At 46.2% G+C, this 21,465-nt stretch overlaps 1 protein-coding gene across 1 annotated transcript in view; it reads right to left on the bottom strand.

Moving 5' to 3' along the window:
* Positions 1–21,465, bottom strand: part of ABCD1 (ATP binding cassette subfamily D member 1) — a 282,766-nt gene that overhangs the window by 122,493 nt on the left and 138,808 nt on the right. The window lies entirely within an intron of this gene.

Genomic DNA, 21,465 nt, shown 5'->3' with positions numbered 1-21,465 from the left:
CATTCCTGAATCACGGAAGAGGGTAATATTAACCAATATATGGGATTTAGTATCTTTGGAGGTATTTTACATGTACGATATCCCAATTTTTAATTCTGCCCATTAGGTGGTGCTGCAAGTGCTGACTAGAAGCCAAAACTATTGGTATGGGAAGTGAAGCTAGGAGAAAGATGGAATCTGAGGAGGCACACGCAGCCTGTTGGCATTTGGCTTTTTGCACACTCCTTGGCTGCCCATGGGCATGCTAGTGCCTCTGCCCAGTTCCACTCATTAACTGCCCCTACACACACAAAACACACCGCTTCGGATATCTTTGAGCAAGCTTTGTGTTTCTGAGCGGAAGGCATTCCAATTTCAAAGCAGTCTTCGGAAATGGTGTTCGTACCAAGGCATACCAAGGTACTAACACCATTTGCCAGCTGTTGCCATATTATGGCCAGTTGGTACCATTATGGCAGTGTCTTGAAAATGCATCTTCCATGCTGCACAAATAGAAACACTGTTTTACCAATAGTTATATATAAAAAAAAAAGAAAAAAAAAAGAAGGGGATGGGACATAAGAGACACATTACAGGCGGACTGCACCGTTAAATCCAGGCCAGAAAACGTATCAAATTACTGTTGGGTTCATTTGGCCAAATGAACTGCTGAGAAAAAATAAATCCAATTTACCTAGACATGTTTTTAATCAATGTGGCAAGTCCACTACAAAGCACCAAATATTTGTATTCATATTTTTGGCTGATATTGGACGTAGTCCATCTGATTTAATGTTTTACTTCAACTTACAAAAACACATTTCCTTTGCAAATAAGTAATTGATAGTAGCTGATACTCATCCGTTTACTCTTAGGTGACGAGTTATTATGCCTTACTGCTTTATAAACTGAATTAGTTGCGTTCAAACTTTAGTCAAGAGTAAGTCAGACTTACTACTGGACATTAGTTTTCGACTCCAGCTTTCCAATCCTTGCATTAAGCACCCAGCAGCCACATATATACAGTGAGCATTCAGTTCTCCAAAGCATATACCGAGACTTCTGAGTTCATAAAGCATGCACGGATTTTCCTCTATATATTGTGTGCGTTCTAAAACATTGTGTGCACCTGTGTGCCTATTTGCAGTTGGTAGCCCGATGTCATGGTCTGCAGATGTGGAACAATGGTCCGTCGATGTATTTAATGAGAAAATGCACAGTTGCCATTGTGTCCTAGATCTGGAGGGTGTGGGTTGTAAAGAGCAGTGTCAAGAGCTGGAAATGCATTCCTCCAAGCTGCTGGAAATGGTTTGGTGAGAGGGGGCGGGGGTTTAGGATGGATGAACGATTCATGGATGGATGGTTGAGTGAAAGAACAAGTATTGCATTGGTGGCTTGGTGAGTGAGAGAGAGGGTAAGGAATAGATGCATAGATGCTCGCGAGCTGTGGTGTACCAGTAGAAAGACTAGGACCAGAAGACCTATTCGGTTAACAATGCGTTTGTTTAACTTAAAGAAAATGCCTCACTGACCCTACTGCTGATTGGTAGATAGGGTACTTCCCTATCTACCAAACGAAATTAAGGGTGCTCGTCGAAATAATAAAGTTTGTTCACTGTCCAAAAGCCTACATTCCAAACTGGCTCTAGCACGCAGGAAAAGGAAAAATGGGCAATATAGGTTATATCTATGTCATGACTGCTCCACCCGCAACTGCGGCAACGAAAATGTAGATGCCAATTAAAGCACGGCGCAGTGATCCGATGGATCACTACTCTCCCCAATAATCCAACCCCCAACCCACTTAACTTTACCGCGGCGCACTTCTGTGTGCGCCACAGACTCCCTTGTACCCCTGCAGCGTCAGTTCCTCTCACTTACGTGGGGCAGAGCTGACACTGCAGGGTCCTTTTTTAAAAACGGTGGACACTCCCGCAACCCCGACTACGATTACTGTGACCAAGGAGAGCAGGGGACATCCCTACAAACCCGGTCTCCACTTGGGCGCAGTAATGGGAGTTGGCATACTCTAAAATGCTGACAGCGCAGTCGGCATTTTAGAGTCGCAGTTTTTGTAGGTTTCATATAGGTTGCCCCAGTGTTGTTGACTCTGCCTTCTCCTGCGACCTAGTGGTTCCAGGAATCTCTCCTAGTGTCACGTTACTTTATCAGAAGATATTATGCTTCCAAATGACATTCGTACATGAGAGGCTTGCCTCTCGTATCATTTCTCCGCCATTCAAGTGAGTAAGTCCTTGTATCCTTGGTATCAGATACGAAAAAGGGTGCATTTTATTGTCCAGCCCACTGAAAGAATAACATTGCCTTGAGCCCACTGCTTACATGCATTTCCTACATTATTTGTAGTACCACAACAGGCAGGCAGATCCACTTCTGATAATCCCTTGTATGCAGATATATTTTCAGAAATAGGGAGTTCCTTACGGGAATGGGAGTCCATGTCCCCTGGTGGTTTCCCAAACCTCTAAGAAGGGTTTTGCTTAGCAAGCTCACCTCCCCAGCCTCAAAGGGGGTGTCTTTCGCCCCAGGGAAGAAGAGTTGAAACCTCCAGATTCATTACATAGTCTATCTATGAGTGACGGATAAGGTGAATGCGTGATGGGTGGGCACATATATTAATGAGTGGGTACGGATTGGATGGATTGGTGGGTGAGTGCGATGAATGTATTTGAGTGAAAGTGAATAAGAGGGTGAGGGATGGATAAATGTACTGGTAATTGAGAGGGTGAATGGTGGATGGATTTGTGGGGGAAAGCTTGACTGGCAGATGGAAGGATGAATTGGTGAGTGTGCTGGATGGATGGACGGACGGATTAATGACACAATGTGATTGGTGGATAGATGTATGGGTTGATCAGAGCATAAGAGGGTGAGTGAGGGATGAGAGAGTGAGAGGCTGTGTGATGGATGGATGCTGAGTATGCAAGAGGGTGAGTGTTGTATGGATTGGTGGGTGAGAGGGTAAGTGTTGGATGGAGGTATTGGTGTCTGAGCGAACAAGAGGATGATTGTAGGAAAGATGGATTAGTGAGTATTGGATGTATGTCTGGATGCATTAGTGAAAGAGAGTATGTCTTAGTGTTGAATGGATGGATTGGTCATAGAGTGGGATGGATGGATGGATGGATGGATGGATGGATGGATGGATGGATGGATGGATGGATGGATGGATGGATGGATGGATGGATGGATGGATGGATGGATGGATGGATGGATGGATGGATGGATGGATGGATGGATGGATGGATGGATGGATGGATGGATGGATGGATGGATGGATGGATGGATGGATGGATGGATGGATGGATGGATGGATGGATGGATGGATGGATGGATGGATGGATGGATGGATGGATGGATGGATGGATGGATGGATGGATGGATGGATGGATGGATGGATGGATGGATGGATGGATGGATGGATGGATGGATGGATGGATGGATGGATGGATGGATGGATGGATGGATGGATGGATGGATGGATGGATGGATGGATGGATGGATGGATTCCAGAGTCAAAGGCTGGTTAAGGTGAACTAATTCCATAAGAGCCAGTTTTCCTCCCTCGAAGAATGGTCTCCTAGGTGAATTATTAATGCAGAAACCAGCTGTGATATTGGGTCTCCAATTAATTAGATGTTCTGCTACGTACAAGGACTGGAACACTGATCTAGTTCTCCCTCCAATAGCACATTACCCCCCCTGCACCTTTCAAGGGTGAACATTCCACCTAGACCTATTGAAGTAGTTAAAATATAAGTTTTCAAATAGCTGTGAGAAACCGGAATGTTTCTCTCTAGCTAGTCCCTGGGCATCTGTCATCCTGGTGGCCAGGACACAGCCATCGCTATTGGATCCAGTTCCTGGGGGTGGACCAGTGAGGGAGAATCACCTGGATGAGGGGCGGGGTGTCTTCGGGGAGTCAGACACTTACGGGTGAGACCTGGTATCCCTTCCATTGACACCTTTTCCCCATCCTCTCACGTAGGACATTCAAAACGACTGCCCCCCCCCCCTTTTCCAACACAAACACTTTCGTCGCACAACACAAAGGACAACGGACTAACACCAGAGCAGTTTACCTGACATGTCCCAATACAAAGGTCAGTCAAAGTCAGGCAATTAATCAGAATAACACACAACTGACGGCCCTTTCCCTTCCCCACAGGAATAAAAGGTGGAGCCAGAGAGCACGGTACGAGCACGGCAGAGAGCACGGTACGAGCACGGCAGAGAGCACGGTACGAGCACGGCAGAGAGCACAGTACGAGCACGGCAGAGAGCACGGTACGAGCACGGCAGAGAGCACGACGGCACAGCTAACCAGGTATGGCAGTTCAAGAGAAGGAGAAAGGCGGCGGGGAGAGAAGTGACCTTGCCCTTTTCGTCCCAGGCCCGCAGAACCTTCGTGGAAGAGGAAATAAGACCGCAAGCAAGTGTCTTGCAGCAAATGTAAACGGTACACGAGGCAAACCTATGACGATAAGCAGGAGCGAGGGAAGCTCCTGCGACTGTGGTACCAGCCTTGACTCCAGGGAAGCCGAAAGCCAAGTGTTTCATCACAGCCAGTGAGTTGAGGGGAGAACCGATTAGAGCCGGGCTGTGTTGATTGAGAACTGCAAAGAGGCAAGTTTGAACCAAGTTCAATAAACTGTGAAAGAAATGTAAAAGAACTGTAAAAGTTTTAAATGGGAGTCCTGCTGCAGAGGGATACTGGCACCACGTGGGTGATAACTCCAAAGACTCTGGTTGATCTGCATCAGAGCGAAACTACATATACCAGAAGGCCGTAAGAGAGTCACCGAAATAGGTCCAAGTGGTCATACTGAGGGTCAAGCAAATTCCCTGTACAATCGAAAGACTTTGATTTACAATCAGTGCGAGAGAAAGGGAATCGAATCCAGCAGTGAGAGAAAACAAGGGAAGCGAATTCCAAGAGGGGCCAAGTCTAAATTCCCAGGAAACAGTGTGTTGGCAAAAGTGAACTCGGCAGAGGAATGTCCGCTGGAACCGTTTAAAAAGACGTTAAGATTTGTGAAGAAGGAAAAGCCATAGTGAACCCGACCGGTGGAGGCTAAGATTCGAGAGGGGTCTGCGCCCGGAAGTGGGGGACCCAAGGGTAGAGAATCCTTACCCTAAATGAAACCAAGAAACAAACTTTAATTTGTTGAAGGAACTTTTGTTTGATTATTTTGAAGACCTCAGGTTCTCGAAGGAAAGAGACTTTCAAGTGAAACGAGAATTGGCCCTCAACTGCCCTGATAGCTGAAAACTGAACTGTCATCTCGTGCTGGGAAAGCTTGAGAGAGTGTGCTGTGCTCCACGATCCCACCTTACCCAGTGCTCAAAACGTGGGGAAGGAAGACCCAAGCTACCACATCCCGATGTGTTATTTGAGAACACTATCTTTTTTTCAGAACTATCCCACACCCCTTTTCGTATTAGTTGTAAGGTTTTGCAATAGGTTTCTTAGTATAAGGCCTTTTATTTGGCACAACGCCAATCGGACTGCCATATTTTTCATTTGATGGCTGATGCTTGTTCCCATCTTGGAGTTAGGTTTAGAAGAGGCGTTTTTCCAACCTGCATAAAGCATTTATTGTTCAATAAACACCCTTGAAATGTGATCACTTGTGTCTATCTCACCATGAGTTCCTCACAAAGCTGAGAGCAGATCAGGCATGTTTCAAATGTCTAACAAACCAGACGTGGCTCTGAACTCACTCCCAAAAAGAACACAGTGCTTCTCATATTGTTCACTGTAGTGATGCTGTCTTTACTGGCTAGGTTTTGCGACTTACACACAAAAAAGCATTCAATACCGGATCTGTCCGCCCCTATTCTCTTGCACAAGCGCCCCCAACAAATGAAGGGCATTTCTATTCTTGTATGTTCTATTGGTATTTGTACTATGCACAGTTCCCATGTGCATGGTCTCCAGGCGCCCTGGTCGATCTGGAAGACAACATGTTAGTTTGGTTAGTTAGGAGGAGAAAGAAAATGCAAGACTGCAGTGCTTTGCGTTGATGAGGCAGATTATAAGCATCCCAAGCTCTGCATGCAGATTTTGTGTATTAGGAGTGAGTGTTCAAGGCTTCGTGTCCAAAGATGCAACCTCAAGCTTGCAGTGTGGGACATGCTTTAGATGGGGGTTGGGTGGGTCAGTTGGTGTTAGACATGTTGTTTGTAGTCTGGGAAGAGGGACTTTTACAAGAGGGACTGTACGTGTGGCTAGTTTGAATGCTGTGAGTAAAGTGGAGAAATGGAGGGCAAGTCCAAAGGGAGGGTGGTTGAACCTGCAGGATTGCCAGACATGTGCAAGCATGACGTCACTGTTGGTTGCCTTGTGGTGAGCGTATTAATGGTTGTAGCAGGCGGAAGTCCTGTGTTGTGTTTTTGATATTAAAGAAGATGTGGTGCACTGAGATTTAGCAGTGTCTGAATGTGTGGACTTTTTCTAGTCATTGGTATGCAACCTGGGTGCCATCAATTGGTTTGGAAACAGGCAACCGGGAGCTGGCATGGCGTTCCTTTAAGGTGCAACTTTGTCTGGGGTTTGGTCAATTAAGAGGTGCAGTTTGTGTGTTGGATAATTTCCATTTATTAGGCGGTAAAAAAACAAGGTTTTTAGATTTGTCTGGAATTCAAGTGATCCTGTATTGTTCAGATTTCCCATGGTAGCTTCAAACTGGAGAAGACTGAACCTCAGTGTTTTCATCTCTTGTAGAATCTCATGGTTATTAGTGCATCTTTTCTGGTTCTTAGATCTCTACTTGGTTTATAATGTGTGATTTTGCTTTGGACGAATTCTGCTCCTTGACACATGCATTGTGGGCGATGCAGAGGGCCTTGATGTGGATTTGTTTAAAATCAGTCATTTTCAATACATTTGGTGCAAATGCATCAGAAAAATATGCTGATCATGCTCTCATGTTCTCAACACCTACAAACCATTATAGATGTGAACTTGCACTTCGTGGCAAAACATTCGACACTCCCACGCCCCTTAACCACGCCCCTTACTTAACTCTACCTGCATGTCCTGGGCACGCTGCAGATCCTTCATCTCCCCAACTTGTGAACTGCCTCCTTACAAATGTGATCCCTCTGCCCTGGGGATTCAATGCCAGCTGTGATTGTACTATTGAATGCAATGAATGACTGCACTTCAGGACAGACTCTACGGCTTAGCTGTTGGTGCCCAACTAAGCATCAACTTCATTTCCCCAGTGAGGTTAGCAAAGGTGTCACTCAACCCATTTGTGCTATGTATTTCTTTATTTCAAGAGTGTATTTGACCAGGGCTCATGATGGCTACTGAAGTAAGGAATAATGCAGGGGTTACCTTGAATAATAAGGTGTTCATATTTGAATACTTGCTTATGGGTGGTTATGGAGGTGGGGTTTGCATTATTATTAAAAACTATAGTGTGTTGATATTTTGCTTCCCAATGGACAGAGAAAACGGTGGTATCATGTTGGCATGATTACCGAAAAACATTCTGTATTTAAAAAAAGGCAGATGTGCATGGGGCTTTGATGTACTGTTATGGTTGGACTGAACATCTGCACACTGCTATGAGCAAGGTGGAGCAGATCATTTGCACACAATTAATAGAAAAAGTAGCTTTTATTTCGATTCATAACAGGGGCGAGGTTGGTATGAGAAAAGGAATGCACAACCAAGTATGGCCTACTTGACAGCGCAGCGGTGCTGGACCAAAGAGGGGTTCCCAGTAAACAAAGGATGTCCTGTCCACCCTCACTTGATACCCTGTAGTTACAGGGTTCATTACCCTATAACTTAGCGTTGTTTCTCTCCCTTCACCCCTACCCCAATTCTCATCCTAGTATTGGTCTGGTTTCTCTGGTTTAATTTCCCCAGCCTAATTCCTGATTCTTCTTATCCAAAATCCTAGGCTCAGGCAACGGTGAGATAAACCGCTATAGGACCCAGAAGAATTAATAACCAACATAAAAGGGACATTCTCAGTTAACTATAGGGATGGAGGAATAAATCAAAGTGAAAGGGGCCGGTGTCCTTAGTGTAATGTCCAATCCCTATTCTAATCCACTTGTGGAGTCTGCAGCAAGTAAACTGTACTCGGTCTCAGGGCACCAGTATACTTCCGTATACAGGGCGAGGCAGATCTAACTGCATGTACGAGATGAAGGAACAACAGGTAACAATTTATCAAACGAGTAGAGAGGTCGGTTAGGTTTGTACCAGGTCAGCTTCTTGGCAAGGCATGTGGAGGCGAGATCATGTATTCACTTATACAACAAACAGAAGATCCTAAAATCGATTCTATCCTTAACCGGAAGCTAATGTAGAGAGCGACGCAGTGCTGAGATAGGGGTAGCTTTAGGTACCTTAAAAATGAGTGACTCTCGAATTTGGGGTTTTCAGACATTTTTTCAACTGTTTCTTTGGGATACACCTGCTAGTATGCCGTTTCCATAATTGAATCTGGAGTCAATTAGTGTCCCTACTGCAGTGGGCGGCATGATCTTTTTGAAGGAAGTACGGAGGAGCAAGTCGCAGAAGCCACAAAGGAGTGGAAAACAGACTAACTTGGCTCCCACCTGGCTTTCACACCCTAGGTTGGATTGCCAGATGCAACCTAAGTTCTTGATCTTGGGAGCTTAGTTCAGATTTGAGGGGGTGTGGGGTGGAGGGGGACTTCATTCCTCAGACAACAACTATTTAGGACCAAACACAGCAACTTCCGTCTTGCTTAGATTTAACTTAAGCCGAGACATCCAGAGTCCTACTTCATCCAGACACTGACGGACTCTATAAAAAGATTCTTCAAAATGTCAGGTCAATTTATGCCATGTCCGCATACGATTGAAAACAGACATCACATTTTCTCTGAATGGCGATTAGTGGGGGCATATAAATGTTAAACAAAAGCGTCGACAGTGACGACCCTTGAAGAACGCCACAATTCTGACCTAGTGTGTCTGAAAAAAAAAACCTCAAAATTTCACACTTGGCACTGGTTAGATAGAAATGTGTTAACAAGATAATGGCACGTGCTGAGACAACCTAGACTGTCTTCAAGCGCGATACTAAGATACTGTGATCTACAGTATCAAATAAGTCCAGCATCAAGATGGTTAGTTCACCTGCGTAGGATAGTCCAGAAGTTAACCCTATTGCCCTTGAGGTATCCTTGAACTTTTACTGGGACAAGACATTGCAGATTGCCCCTCTTCTCCAAGGTGTCCCCTTGTGCAGGATTTTCCTTCCCCTGGGTCCTTTTCAACCTGCAATAATTATAATCCTGTTCCCCAACCTCAATCCAAAGGTCACTTTTCTAGGCTTGAGCCACAAACTTCACAGGGTCTCAAGATTACAAAGCATTATTTCAGCTCTGGTGGCTCTGCAACTGCCACCAGGCTACAGCCCCCTGCAGGCTTTTCTCCAACGTCTTTTCTGTATCCTTTGGCTGTCGCCAGATTCTGAGTCCAGGTTTTACAATGTTGTCTACAAATGCTCCTCCTACTGTACAATACACACTCTTTGGAATGCCATCCTACCTGCCACGCCGTCTAGTGGTTTCTGCCTCGTGTGTGCACGTGGTTGTGTACGTGTTTGTACCTTTCCTCCTTGCATGATGAGGTTTTGTGCATCCTTCAGTAATTCAATTTGTCTCAAGCCCAAGCGCATGCGGTAGGAGAGGTCAAATAGGGTAAACGGCTTCTTGTGATCAGGGTCAGGCTAAGGCAAAATGGAAGCTGCCCTTGCTCGTTATAACCAAGTTTGCACAGTGTTCGTATGCTCTCTGGGATTCCCTGGCTTCACAGGTGTCTAATCGGCTTCATGCTCCAGTCCAAAAACCACTACAGAGCGTGCATGCTTAAGGTTTCCTTGCAGAAAAATACTGCTCCCCGAGCTTGCTCCCAGGGCAAGCCTGGAGAAGGTGGCTCACTCTTCATATATACGACACTCTGTGTAAACTTTCCCTGAGGGGGATTTTCTCAGACTTGCTTCCCTCTGGCCCTGCTCTGATTCAAGTGTGGTAATACAGTGCACTTTCCCCCTCACCTTTAATGAAATACAGTTCTTGGTGGATTAGAAGACCATACTCTCAAAGAAAAGCTCCCCCTACCACCTAGGGCCACAGACCCTGCACTCACCTAATCTGAGAATGGGCAATCTGCTCCACCCCCCAGCCCCTCCCCCCGTTTCCTCCCCTGATTGCTTGTCCATCTCCTGCTGCCAAATTGCCCACTCTCCCCCTCACCCGTCAGGCCCAGCTCCCTTGTACTGATCACTTGCGATCCGCTTCCCTCGCTGTATTCTTCTCTATGACTTGTAAAGTGCTCTGGTTGTTCCCGAACAAGTCCCAGTACATAATGAATACCTGAATAATAATGATATTCTAGGAAATCATCCTTTAAGAGATGACTGGATGGTGGGGTATCCTTGGGTGACTGAGGGAACGTTGGATGATCTTCCATATACCACTTCCAAAGGTTAAGCATTTATTGGAAAAATTACAGGATATCCCCAGCGTGGTGGCCGCAGAGCTCACTGTCCAGTAAACACGAGGTAACATTGGAAGTAAGCATTTCTAGATTGCAATTTAAGGTGCAACTTGCTTCTGCATATTGCAAAGAAGCATTTCAACATACTCATACGTCCTGTCCCCTTTAGTCCATACTTCTGGTACATTCCATCCCACCGGACGGGACCACAACATTTTGTGTATCGCCCCCAAAACATCTTTGCATTGTACTGTATGGTATTGTAATCTGGGACAGGCTCTGAAATAGGCCGATAAGTATGATAGATGAACATAAAAACTGCTGAGAGAATTAAACAAGTCAGACAGAAAGAGCCGAACAACATTACGGCTCATTTCAACCGAAGGGTTTTGAGTTTTGTTCAGAGCCTACAAAGATTGCCGATATCCCATACGTCAGCAAGGAGGCATTCCATAGATGTGTTGCCACAATAGTGCAGTAGCCGCCAAATGCTGTAGCACTGTTCAGATAACTAGTGGATATTGTCAAATGGGTGGCGGCTCTTTGGGGACAAAGAAATAATATGCATGGGTGCTAAACCAAACAGCAAAACATGCAGTTGTAGGATAATATAATCCGGGACACCTTTATATAACGCATTGCAGTAGGCTATTTTTTGCACCAATAATTTATGTTTTATTTATTGAGAATTTGTTAGGCACCTGTAAAACAAAATAGTGTTTCAAGCCACCACAAGGCAAATGGGGAGGGAACAAGGAGTAAAACAATGGCATAAAACTGGAAATAAACAAACAATCTTGGTCCTACTAGGCCTTGACACATTCGGACGTGCAAGTGCAGTGAAGAGAAGTGCAGGGGAAAGGGGGCTTGGGGGAGAAGGTATGGGCAAGTGCTGGTGAGAGCCCAGGAGGGGGGCGCCAGGGGAGGAGCTGCTGGCTAAGTGCTAAGGCTGAGGAGTCCCAAGGGTGGGATGCACAGCCGCCCACTGAGGGCCCGCAAGGGCAGTGCTGGGGGAAGAGGTGCTGGTGTTGACTGGGCAAAGGCCTGGTACCTGTGAGATTAACGAGGGTCCAGAACGCCAGTCTCAGCGGTGGAGGGGTGATTAACAGGTAGGGGAAAGAGGTAGAGAAAAGCAGAGTTTTGAGAGGTTTCCAGAATTTAAGGAGGTCTGACTCAAGTCAGAGACGGGCAGGGAGGCTGTTCCAGAGAGGCACCAGCCAAAGAGAGGGACCTGCCCCCCCACTCTCTGCTTGGAGAAGCATTTGACAAGCAGGGAGTTGGAGTTAGAGGAGCAGAGGGCTCCAGCAGGGAACTATTTAGGGAAAGAAAGTTGGAGATGGCGCGGTCCCATGCTCCAGAAAGCCTTGTGGATGATGCAGAGGGTCTTGAATTTGATCCTCGCAGAGAGATTTTAGGGCTGAGCGATACAGTCCCTGGGCTTGAGGCCAAGGATAAGTCTTGCAGCCCTATTCTGGATTAGCTGGAAGGAGCGTAGGGAGGAAAGGGGGAGATTGAGGAGAGGCTGCTGCAATAGTCCAGCCTGAGAGGACCAGAGCTCTGGAGACATTGGTCTTCTGGGGAAAGGTAAGGAAAAGGACAATGCCTCCAAGGAGGTGAAGCTGGAAGTGGGCCTTCTAGGCAAGGTCCAAGATGTGAGGGCTGAAGGAGAGGAGTCGTAAATGGCCTCAAGGGATGGAGAAAGAGGGCCCAAGGAGGGCAGCTAGAGGGTGGGGGGAAGCAGGGTGCAGGTGTCCCTATAAGAAGGATCTCCGTCTTACTGGCATTAACACAGAGGTCGTTAGCTTCACACCATGTCTGGATAGCGGTCAGACAGTCAGGGCTGAGAGAGGATGACGAGGAGGTAGAGGGAAGTTGAAGGAGAGCGGTGTGTCATCAGTGTAACACTGGATTATGGCCATAACAATGGTTGCACAATCTTTTTCTGAAAGCAGGGGCATTATTCGGCAGAGCAGCAGAATCACCTAAAAGTGAATGGGATTCTACATGGGTATATAGCTGAATAGTGGCGCACGGCCGGAGACTTAGTAGGAAGGGCGAATTGGTAATGGGGCGGTAACTGCCGCAATCCATAGGGTCCGGAGAAGGTTTCTTCAGTAACAGTTACCCAGGCTTACTTGAAGATGTCTGGAACCGTGCATTCTCTAATGGAAGCATTGATGATCTCACAGATCCATGGCCCTTGTACATCCACAGTCTTTATTGACTTTAGCAGAACATGGGTCACTGGGGCAGCTTGTTGGTTTAAGGCTATCCATAAAACCTTTTACCTCACAGACTGGAACTAGAGTATGAATAATGTCCATATCAGTTGAGGGAGGGCTGGGTTGTCCTGAAGAAGCAGTCGTATGTGCAGGATTGGTGCAGCCTCACATCATTAATATTTTATCTTAAACAAATGTTTGTAGATCATTACGCAAAGAGCTGGATTGGCGGATGGAGGCAGAGGTCGAAGCAGGTTTTTTTCCAGACTTTTCAAAATCCTAAATAGCTCTTTGGAGCGAAGTGTTGCAGATAGAATTGGTTTAGGAAAATGCTTTCTTTTAGCCTGAATAATGGCAGATGTATAAGCAGGTCAAGAGATTTTAAGATCCTTACGATTCGCTGGATTAGGATTTCTTCTCCATTTTCTCTAGCTACTTCTCATTTTGTTTTTCAATAGTGCTAACTGAGAACAGAAACTGTTATTTCCAAAATGTTTATTCTTTACCGTTTGAGTTTTAAGAGGAGCCACCAGATTAATAGTGTTAGCAATGGCCATAGTATAGGCTACAACCATTTCCTTCACATTTTTTACTTAATTGGTGGCTTCAATGTTGAAAAGAAGAGGGCCAAGGGTCCTGGCCACGAGTTTATGTTCATCACAAAATTAAATGTTAGTAGAGCCAGAACCCTTGGGAGAAACAAACTGTTGTAAATGCAACTGAAACAGAATGGCTGCATGGTTTGACCAAAACGAAAGTACATGGGGGCAAAGAAGAAATGCATTCCTAGTAATCACCCAGTCAAGGGTGCACCCCCGAATGTGGGTTGGGGAGGTTGGAAAATAAAAAAAACCATTCTGTAAGAGAACTGAATATAAATAAAGCCACCGAGTTCTTGGGATCATTGAAATCTCAATTGAAATCCCTCCTCCCCCATCAACATCATAGAGCAAGTGGGCATTAAAATAATGTATAGGCGATGTTTAGAGGTGGATGGTAAATGACAAGGACCTGAATAGAAGCAGTAGGCGAGTTAAGCATTTTTGCACTTAGGATCTCACATCTGTGGATATCCAAACTGGAGGTAGAGACTATGTTTAAAGAGTTTTTATATATAATAGCAACTCCCACACCTCTCCCAGATTTACTGTGGGTAGTTAAGAATAGTCTTTGGGGAGTGATGCAGCAATAGCTGTGCCAGTATTATCTTTGAGCCAGGTCTCGGAGACAGCCAGCAAAACAATATGCAGGTGTGATATGAAGTACTGAATCTCAAGGCTGTGACATCCCTCAGAGCAAGCGTGAATAGCCCACTGGCTGTAATTGGTAGTGTGCATGGAGCATCCATGCGTGGCCTTGGAAATAGTAGGATTTCTAGTTTGGGAAGTAGGGAAAAGGAAAGCGCTTTTTAGAAGAGTGCGCAATATCAAGTGAGAAAAGTCTCCAAGAACAGACCGGATCAGGCAAAGAAGTAAATAGGTGGTGTAAGGGGGTCGAAGAAGGAAGTCAACACAAAAGGTGGCATGATTTTGGTTACAGACATATTTTGAAGTAAACAGGACCCTTACTATGCCCAACTTCTAAGAGGGGTTTCCCTGCCTCAAAACTAATACTAAAAGGGTTTGTCAGAACGTCCATCGAAGTAAATTCCACCGCCCTGTGTCAAAAACCTACTTCTGTCCCTCACACTACAACTATCAAATGGACTGAGCCACTTCTACCAAGACGTAGTGTGAGCAACCTGTGGGTATCCTCACTCCTATTCCCCATGGATCCTCTGCGCAGGTGGCCAGGGAAAGGCCATTGCTCTTGAATCCCTGACCCTGGGGGTGGGCAAGTGAGGGAGGATCACCTGGGTGGAGGGTCTGTGGGAACTGGGAGTGGGATGCCCTTTGGAGAGACATGGTACTCCCCTTTTCCGAATAACGACCAAACCAACCCTTCCCCGTCTTCATGGGGCATTACAAACCAACTCCTTTGAATTCTTCATGCAGGACTACAAAAAGTACTGAGACGAGGAAGAGACAACCGGGAGCAGTGAAGACTAGTTACTTTCACCACTTGGGTACTGGGATGAAGAAGAGGCCTGCTGAGAGCAGGAGAGGTCAGGCATGTCCCCTTAATGATGCTCAGGCAGAGCCAATTATGAACTCGCACCTGCAGCCTGTTAAAGGGCTGCAGGTGTATAAAAAGCCCCACCAAATGAAAGTGAGAGAGGGAGTGCCGAGAGGAGCAGTGGCAGTGAAATTGCAGCAGCAGCAGAGAGGCCAAGAAGAACAGCGAGGAGCTGTCTGTGAGGAGCATGCGTATGTTTCAGCGAAGAGTGGCCCGGGAGCTGGGGCACCGTGGAACCAAAGGAAGCATGAAAGGGGAGCTGTGCTGGAAGGCTGCCCCTATTGCATTGCACAAGGTGCTCTGTCTCCTGGGGCCAGAAGCCAACCCAGGAGTGCCTGAGGGGCAGGAGGTGGAGCCCTGAGGCAAAGAGAAGAATGCCGGGAGATCTGCGCAGCAGGAATTCACATCAAAGCAACCGATGAGTTTCTATACAAACAGAAACCCGGTATGCAAGTGTTTGAAGATACACACAGGGTTATTTTGTATCGGAGTGGACACGTGAATGGTGGCACGTTTTCGAAGATCTCCGAGTGGAATCCTTGTGAACCAACGAAAAAAAGACTGGTTAATTTGGGAATTAGCATGAATACTTTGTTATGGAGTAGTCACTAGCAGATGAAAGCACATTGGTGAAAGTTTCTGACCGCTGTGCATATTTAAAGACATTACATAATTGCAACGCAAAACGAATAGAAAGTGACAGAGTTACTTACCCAAAAGTCTTTAAACATTCTTGAATGCCGAACGGAAAACAATATTTAAACAATGAATTTGCACAATACTGAATACCGCACTGAAGGAAACCCATCACTTATATGAAGAAAATAAAGGAAATTAAGCTTCCTCAGTATAACTAAATACACTGGGTGCCAATTAGTGAATGAAACTTACATTGCAAGCAATCATATATATTACTTTTAAAGAACAATTAAGTGTTAATGCCAAGAAACCAATGCAAAATGAACTATAAATTCAATGCATCTTTAACGAGGCCAGCAAACCCAATGAACATTATTATCCAAAGTGAATGGAACTTTGGGAAATGAGCAGCAAAAGAGGATTATTACTGAATTGCCATTTTCAACCAAAACATTTTGTGGTGCAAAGACCAGTTATATGCGATGGGTGATAATGAGGCCCAGAACATTAACAACATTGGCAAATAACATCATATTAAAACATAAATGAAATTGTGTTTGGAGAAGGGATCCTTGAGGTTGGAACAGTTTATTGTCTTGAGGGTGGAGCCTCAGGACATTTTGTGATTTGGAACTTGGGGGAAGGGAACCCAGGGCATTGGTCAATCCGATATTACTTTGGAACTTAAGGCAATCCTAAGACTTTTGTAAGAACTGCTTTATATTTGGGAAGGAAGCTGAAAGAAAGCTGCAAGCTGAACCAAGCTGAGAACTTTATGCTGAACACTATTATCTTGGTTGCCGACATCCCTACACATTGTACAAGATTAGTTGTGAGGGCAAATCTAGGTTTTGGACACAGACAGATTCTTAAATTTAACTTGGGAACTTTGACTTTCCTTAGTTTTGGTCTGTTAGGGAAATCCCACCATAGTATAGGGCAAGATGGGCGCTTTTCCATCCTGACATTTAAGTTAATAAAATTGCTTACTTTGAATCTGTTGTCTGGGTCTTACTCCTTACTAAGTAACCTCTTCCTGACTAACCATTTATGTTCTTCAGCTCCTGTACTTTATGTATATATTTCCTCACCTTATCCTGTATAATTCACTGCATCTGTTGTATATTTGCTTATCTTGTATATTCATTGTATCTGTTGTATATTTGCATCCACTGTTACTAAGTTGAAAGTATTCTTGTAACCTCTGTGTGAAAGGCGCCCAGAGACCTCCGGGTTGGGTGCGCCATACAAATAAACAAACAAACTCCAAGATGCCCTCACAGTAGGCAGACCATGGAACATCGTATGAACCTACCACAATTACTTCTAAAACAAAAGTCTGCACTGGAGCCAGCCCTGCACATTGGCTGCAGATGGAACAGCCCTAAACTACGCATCGTAAACATGTGCATCAACTAGCCATCCATATAATATGTTGAATTGAGTGCATGTTCTTTTGCCTTGAGGAACCCAGTTAGGTGAAACTCATGGCCATATAGTTTGCAATTCCTTCATTTTCTACTAATCTTAGTAGCCATTTGCAGATCATGTTAATTTCTTCCTTTTTTCTTTTGTCAAATGATTTGATTTACATAACAAGTCACTTACTAACACTCTCACCAAAAGAGAACGTAAGCGTATATGTCAATTGACATTGTTTGGGGTTATTTTTCAGGTGTTAATAACCAATTGATCTCCTGAAATGGAAATTTTTATTTAAGGGGAGAGGGGCTTAGAAAATGATCCTGAGTTCGCTGATACAACGCCCCAACCCCCCACTTTCCCAGTTGCTGGTGGGATCCCCCAATTAATCATTTCCATTTCCAGCGCTGCTAGATCCTGCAAGGGTTCCTTCCACCAAACATGTTCTGTGATTAAAAGAAAAAGGTGTTAAAACTTCATTTCAAAATGGGTCGTGTCCTCCCACGTATTCCTCATCTTTGATATGCTTCGATATCCTGCTTGCAGCTCAGAAAAATTTCACAGCAAAGGACGCTGTGCGTCGTCGACCTCGTGTCCCTCGAAGATCTCCGTCCGGCTCTAGTAGGACGTCTGCATCGGCATAAATGGCACGCACTGCACCCGTTGCCTCAGTTCTGTTTTTCCGCACAGCTTGCTCAAAACGGTTCACTTGCCTGGGCGGGTTTTCTTTTTTTTGCGCAATTTGAGAAATTGTAGAATTAGGTCTTCATCTACCCCCAAAGACGGGATTCAAGAGATGTGCCAATTTCGGTTCCAAAATGTCCATAACTGATCTGCATCGGGTATGTCTCTGGTGCTTGGGATCGGGCGACAAAGTCGATGACGGTTAACGCCTTAAAAGAGCAGAAGGGGGAACTCACTTTAGGCAGGCCCTCCCCATAATCGGGGACAAGAGCTCGAGAGGTGCTTCTCCTCACCAGTCCAAGCAGCGCAGAAAACATGCTAAGTGCTCTAGGTCGAGGTTTTGAGCGCTCTTCATCGAGGAGATCTAGGAAAAGGTGTCATCGCTCCAGATCATCCTCTTCGGATTCTTTGCCTGTGGGAAAGCGGGTACATTTTTTTAAGTAAAAGGGCTTCTAAAGCAGAGTTGGAAACATTCAGACTTCAAATGTTGGAGGCATTTGCGAAGGCGGCTGTATCGACCCCTTCAAAGAAGTCGAAAGAGACTTCCGACTGCATTGCTCCGAAGGCCGACAGGGAGTAGTCAAAAGCAGCTGCTCGTTTGCCCAATAGCCCGGACAGCAGGGGCCCGAAGGCCTCACAAGCGCGACTCGTGGTTTCGATGCCTTGAGGCAAGAGCCCACCTCTGCTCCAACCGAAGTCATCGAATGTGTCGAAGTCGAGCCCATTGGCTTCGAAGTTGACGATATTGAAGCCTTCGACGTCCTCTTCGAGCTCTTTGAAGGTTTTCCAACCGCAGGCTAAAAAATATTTGTTCAGGTCTAGGAGCTCTATTTATGAGGAGGAGGTGGAGGAAGAAAGCCCCGTTTTTGGTTTTTGGCTAGATTATGGCACTCGCAGTGTTCCAGAGGAGCTCTTCTCTGAAGAATCCAAGATGAGACCTGGTGGACACTTTTTTAAAAGGCCAGTGGTCTTGACACTTCACCAGAAGTGGAATTTGGCACTCCTGATGGGTCTAGACATTTGGAAGCTTCGTAGAGATCAGTCATGTCTAAAGTTATGCAATATCTGGGCTGGTGGAGGTCTACAGTCTAGTATGAACAAGATGATTTGACTGATTTTGGATAAGGGGCCGCCTAAGGACCCTATACTTCCATTCCATACGGTAGTCAAAAATAGAGTCTTGGACGATTGGAGGAAACCAGACTCCACTCCTGCGGTGCATAAGGATTTCACCCAAAAATATAGACCCTCCTCCATGGATCCTGAGTTTCTTTCTAAACACCGAAGCCCAGAAAGCATAGTGGTACAGGCAGCCATTTCAGCTTCTAAGGTGGCAGCGTACCTCACAATTCCACCAGACAGGAACGATAAAAGGGTGGACACCGTGGGGAAGAGAGTCTTCTCTGCTGGGAGCATGGCGCTAAAGGCGTTGGTATGGTAGGTTTCCATATACCTTGTGAACGGTGGCTACTATGGCAGCTCAGCATGTCCCAGAAGGTAACGAGAGAGAAGGCTTTTTGAGCATCATTCAAGATGGAAAAGGCACCATGTGTCAATCTTTGCAGTCTGGTTTGGACACAGCTGACTGTTTAAGTCGCTCTATGGCTGCTGGTACAGTTCTAAGACGATCCGCCTGGCTGAGAAAATCTGGGTTTTCTCCTGACGTGCAGTCCAGACTTTTGGATATGTTGTTCGAGGGATCACAACGATTTGGATCCACGACAAATGAGAGCCTAGAAAAGCTGCAATCCTCTAAGGCAGCAGCTAAATCTCTTAGTATGGCGATTAGACAGTTTCAGCAGGGTCGGTCTGCTCCATCCTCAAGGATAGAGGAAATGTTCATTTCAGTTCTACTCCTCTGTTGGAAGATTAAGATGTCAGTTTTCCCAGAGGGGACCGAGGAGACAACCTTGCGGCTTCCGAGGACGTACAAGAAGAGGTGCCGCTACACTATCCTCCTGTTTGCCATCCACAGCTTCAAAACCGGTTTAAAGACTTGAGCCAAATGACTGGGGTAAGGGGCAGGTTAACCCAGCATCTGGAAGAGTGGCCAAGTATTACTTCCGAGGCCTGGGCACTCAGTTGCCCACGGGTACCACCTCCCTTTTCTGAAAATACCTCCTAAGAGGACAGTCCTTGAAAGTAACAGATATGCTCCTTTCACAAGAAGTTCTAACCCTTGAGAAAGGTGCAATCGAACCGGACAGAGGGGGTTGCGACCAATCTTGGACTTGAGATGCTTGAACAGGTTCCTCAGGAAGGACATGTTCAGAGTTGTCAATCTCTCACAGATCCTCCAGGCCCTTCAGCTCCAGGATTGGACAATGGTCCTCATTACGAGGAAGGAGGAAACCATGCTGCTTTTTGCGGCGTGGCTTCCCCCATCCCGGGTACCGGGTCTGGGTTCCCTGAATGGGGAAATACCGGGCCATTCCGACCTTGGAGGGCCCAGTATTTCCCCATTCAGGGAACTCAGACCAGGTCCATCCCCATTCCCATTTGAGCTCCCATAGGGCTCAATGGGAATGGGGAGCATGCTAACAACGGGCACGTTAATGACGGGCCCGTTGTTAGCATGCTGGACCGCTTGCAGGACCCACTAAGGACGTCTGGTAAAATCAGGCGTCCTTAGCGGGTCCCGCGAAATGACCTCGTAATGAGGCGGTAGAGGGTTAACGGGGCCGGCAGCTTTACCGGCCCAGTTAATCCCCTACGCCTTCCTCGTAATAAGGCCCCATGTCATTGAATCTCCAGGATGCTTATTTCCAAGCAGATTCACCATTGCAACTCATCAGTTTTGAGTACTGCCTTTCGGGCTGACCTCACTCCCAGGGTCTTCACTGAGTTGATGACGGTAGTGGCAGCAAATCTAAGGAGAGGAGGAGGGATTTACATCTACCCATACCTGGACGATTAGCTGATCAGAGCCCGTTCTTCTGAACAGGCTCTGAAACATCTGGACAGCACCTGAACAGGCTCTGGAACATCTGCACAGCACCTGCCACTCTCCACAAGCTGGGCTTCCCTCCTCAATTTTAAAAAGTCCCACAGGACACCTTCCCAGAAGTTGCAATTCATTGGAGCAATCCTGGTCTCTTCCTCAAGGAAAGCTTCGCCACCCGAGGCAAGGGCTCTTCACATATCGCAGATCGTAAACCAATTTCAGAGTACCCCAAGACTTCCGGACTTCAATTTTCTGAGTTTGCTCAGTCTCATGACTTCCTGCATTTTTCTGGTGCCAGAGGCTCACCTAGGGTGAGATCCCTTCAGTCGGGCCTCAGAACCCAGTGGTCTCAGTTCTTTGGCAGAATGACAGATCTGGTCCAGATTCAGAGCATGTCGCGCAGGATCTCCTCTGGTGGGCCTACAAGCAGAATGTATTAAAAAGGTGAACCTTTTTGGCAACCATGGCCAGAGATTACGATGATTATGAACTACTCCCTCTCAGGTTGGGGTGGGGTGGGGACACCAATGGTCTGACGATCAGGGGACGCTGGTCTCCATCGAGTCCAAACTGCACATCAACCTTTTGGAGTGGATGGCCGTTCTGCCCCCTGTATGGAGGGAGGGGGGGGGGGAGAACATCCTGATAATGACAGACAACAAAGTGGCCATGCATTGCCTCAACAAGAGAGAAGGTGTAGGGTCATTAGCACTGTGCAGAGAGGCAATGCAGCTCTGGTTCTGGGCACTACAAGAGGGAATCTGTCGGCAGTTCACCTGGCCTGAGAGGAGAAAACGGCGGCGGACGTTATGAGTAGGCAGAGCACAGTCTCCCACGAGTGGGAACACGAGAGCACAGTCTCCCAGCGTGTTCCCACTCAGGAAGTCCTTCAAGCTATCTTTGCCCTTTGGGGAACCCCTGAAAGTGGATCTGTTCATGTCC

The sequence above is a fragment of the Ambystoma mexicanum genome, chromosome 2p, assembly GCF_040938575.1.
Source record: "Ambystoma mexicanum isolate Mex_15411 chromosome 2p, UKY_AmexF1_1, whole genome shotgun sequence".
NCBI classification, from domain to species: domain Eukaryota; kingdom Metazoa; phylum Chordata; class Amphibia; order Caudata; family Ambystomatidae; genus Ambystoma; species Ambystoma mexicanum.
The sequence above is the reverse complement of the archived record's forward strand: the minus strand, read 5'-3'. Positions and strand labels throughout refer to the sequence as shown.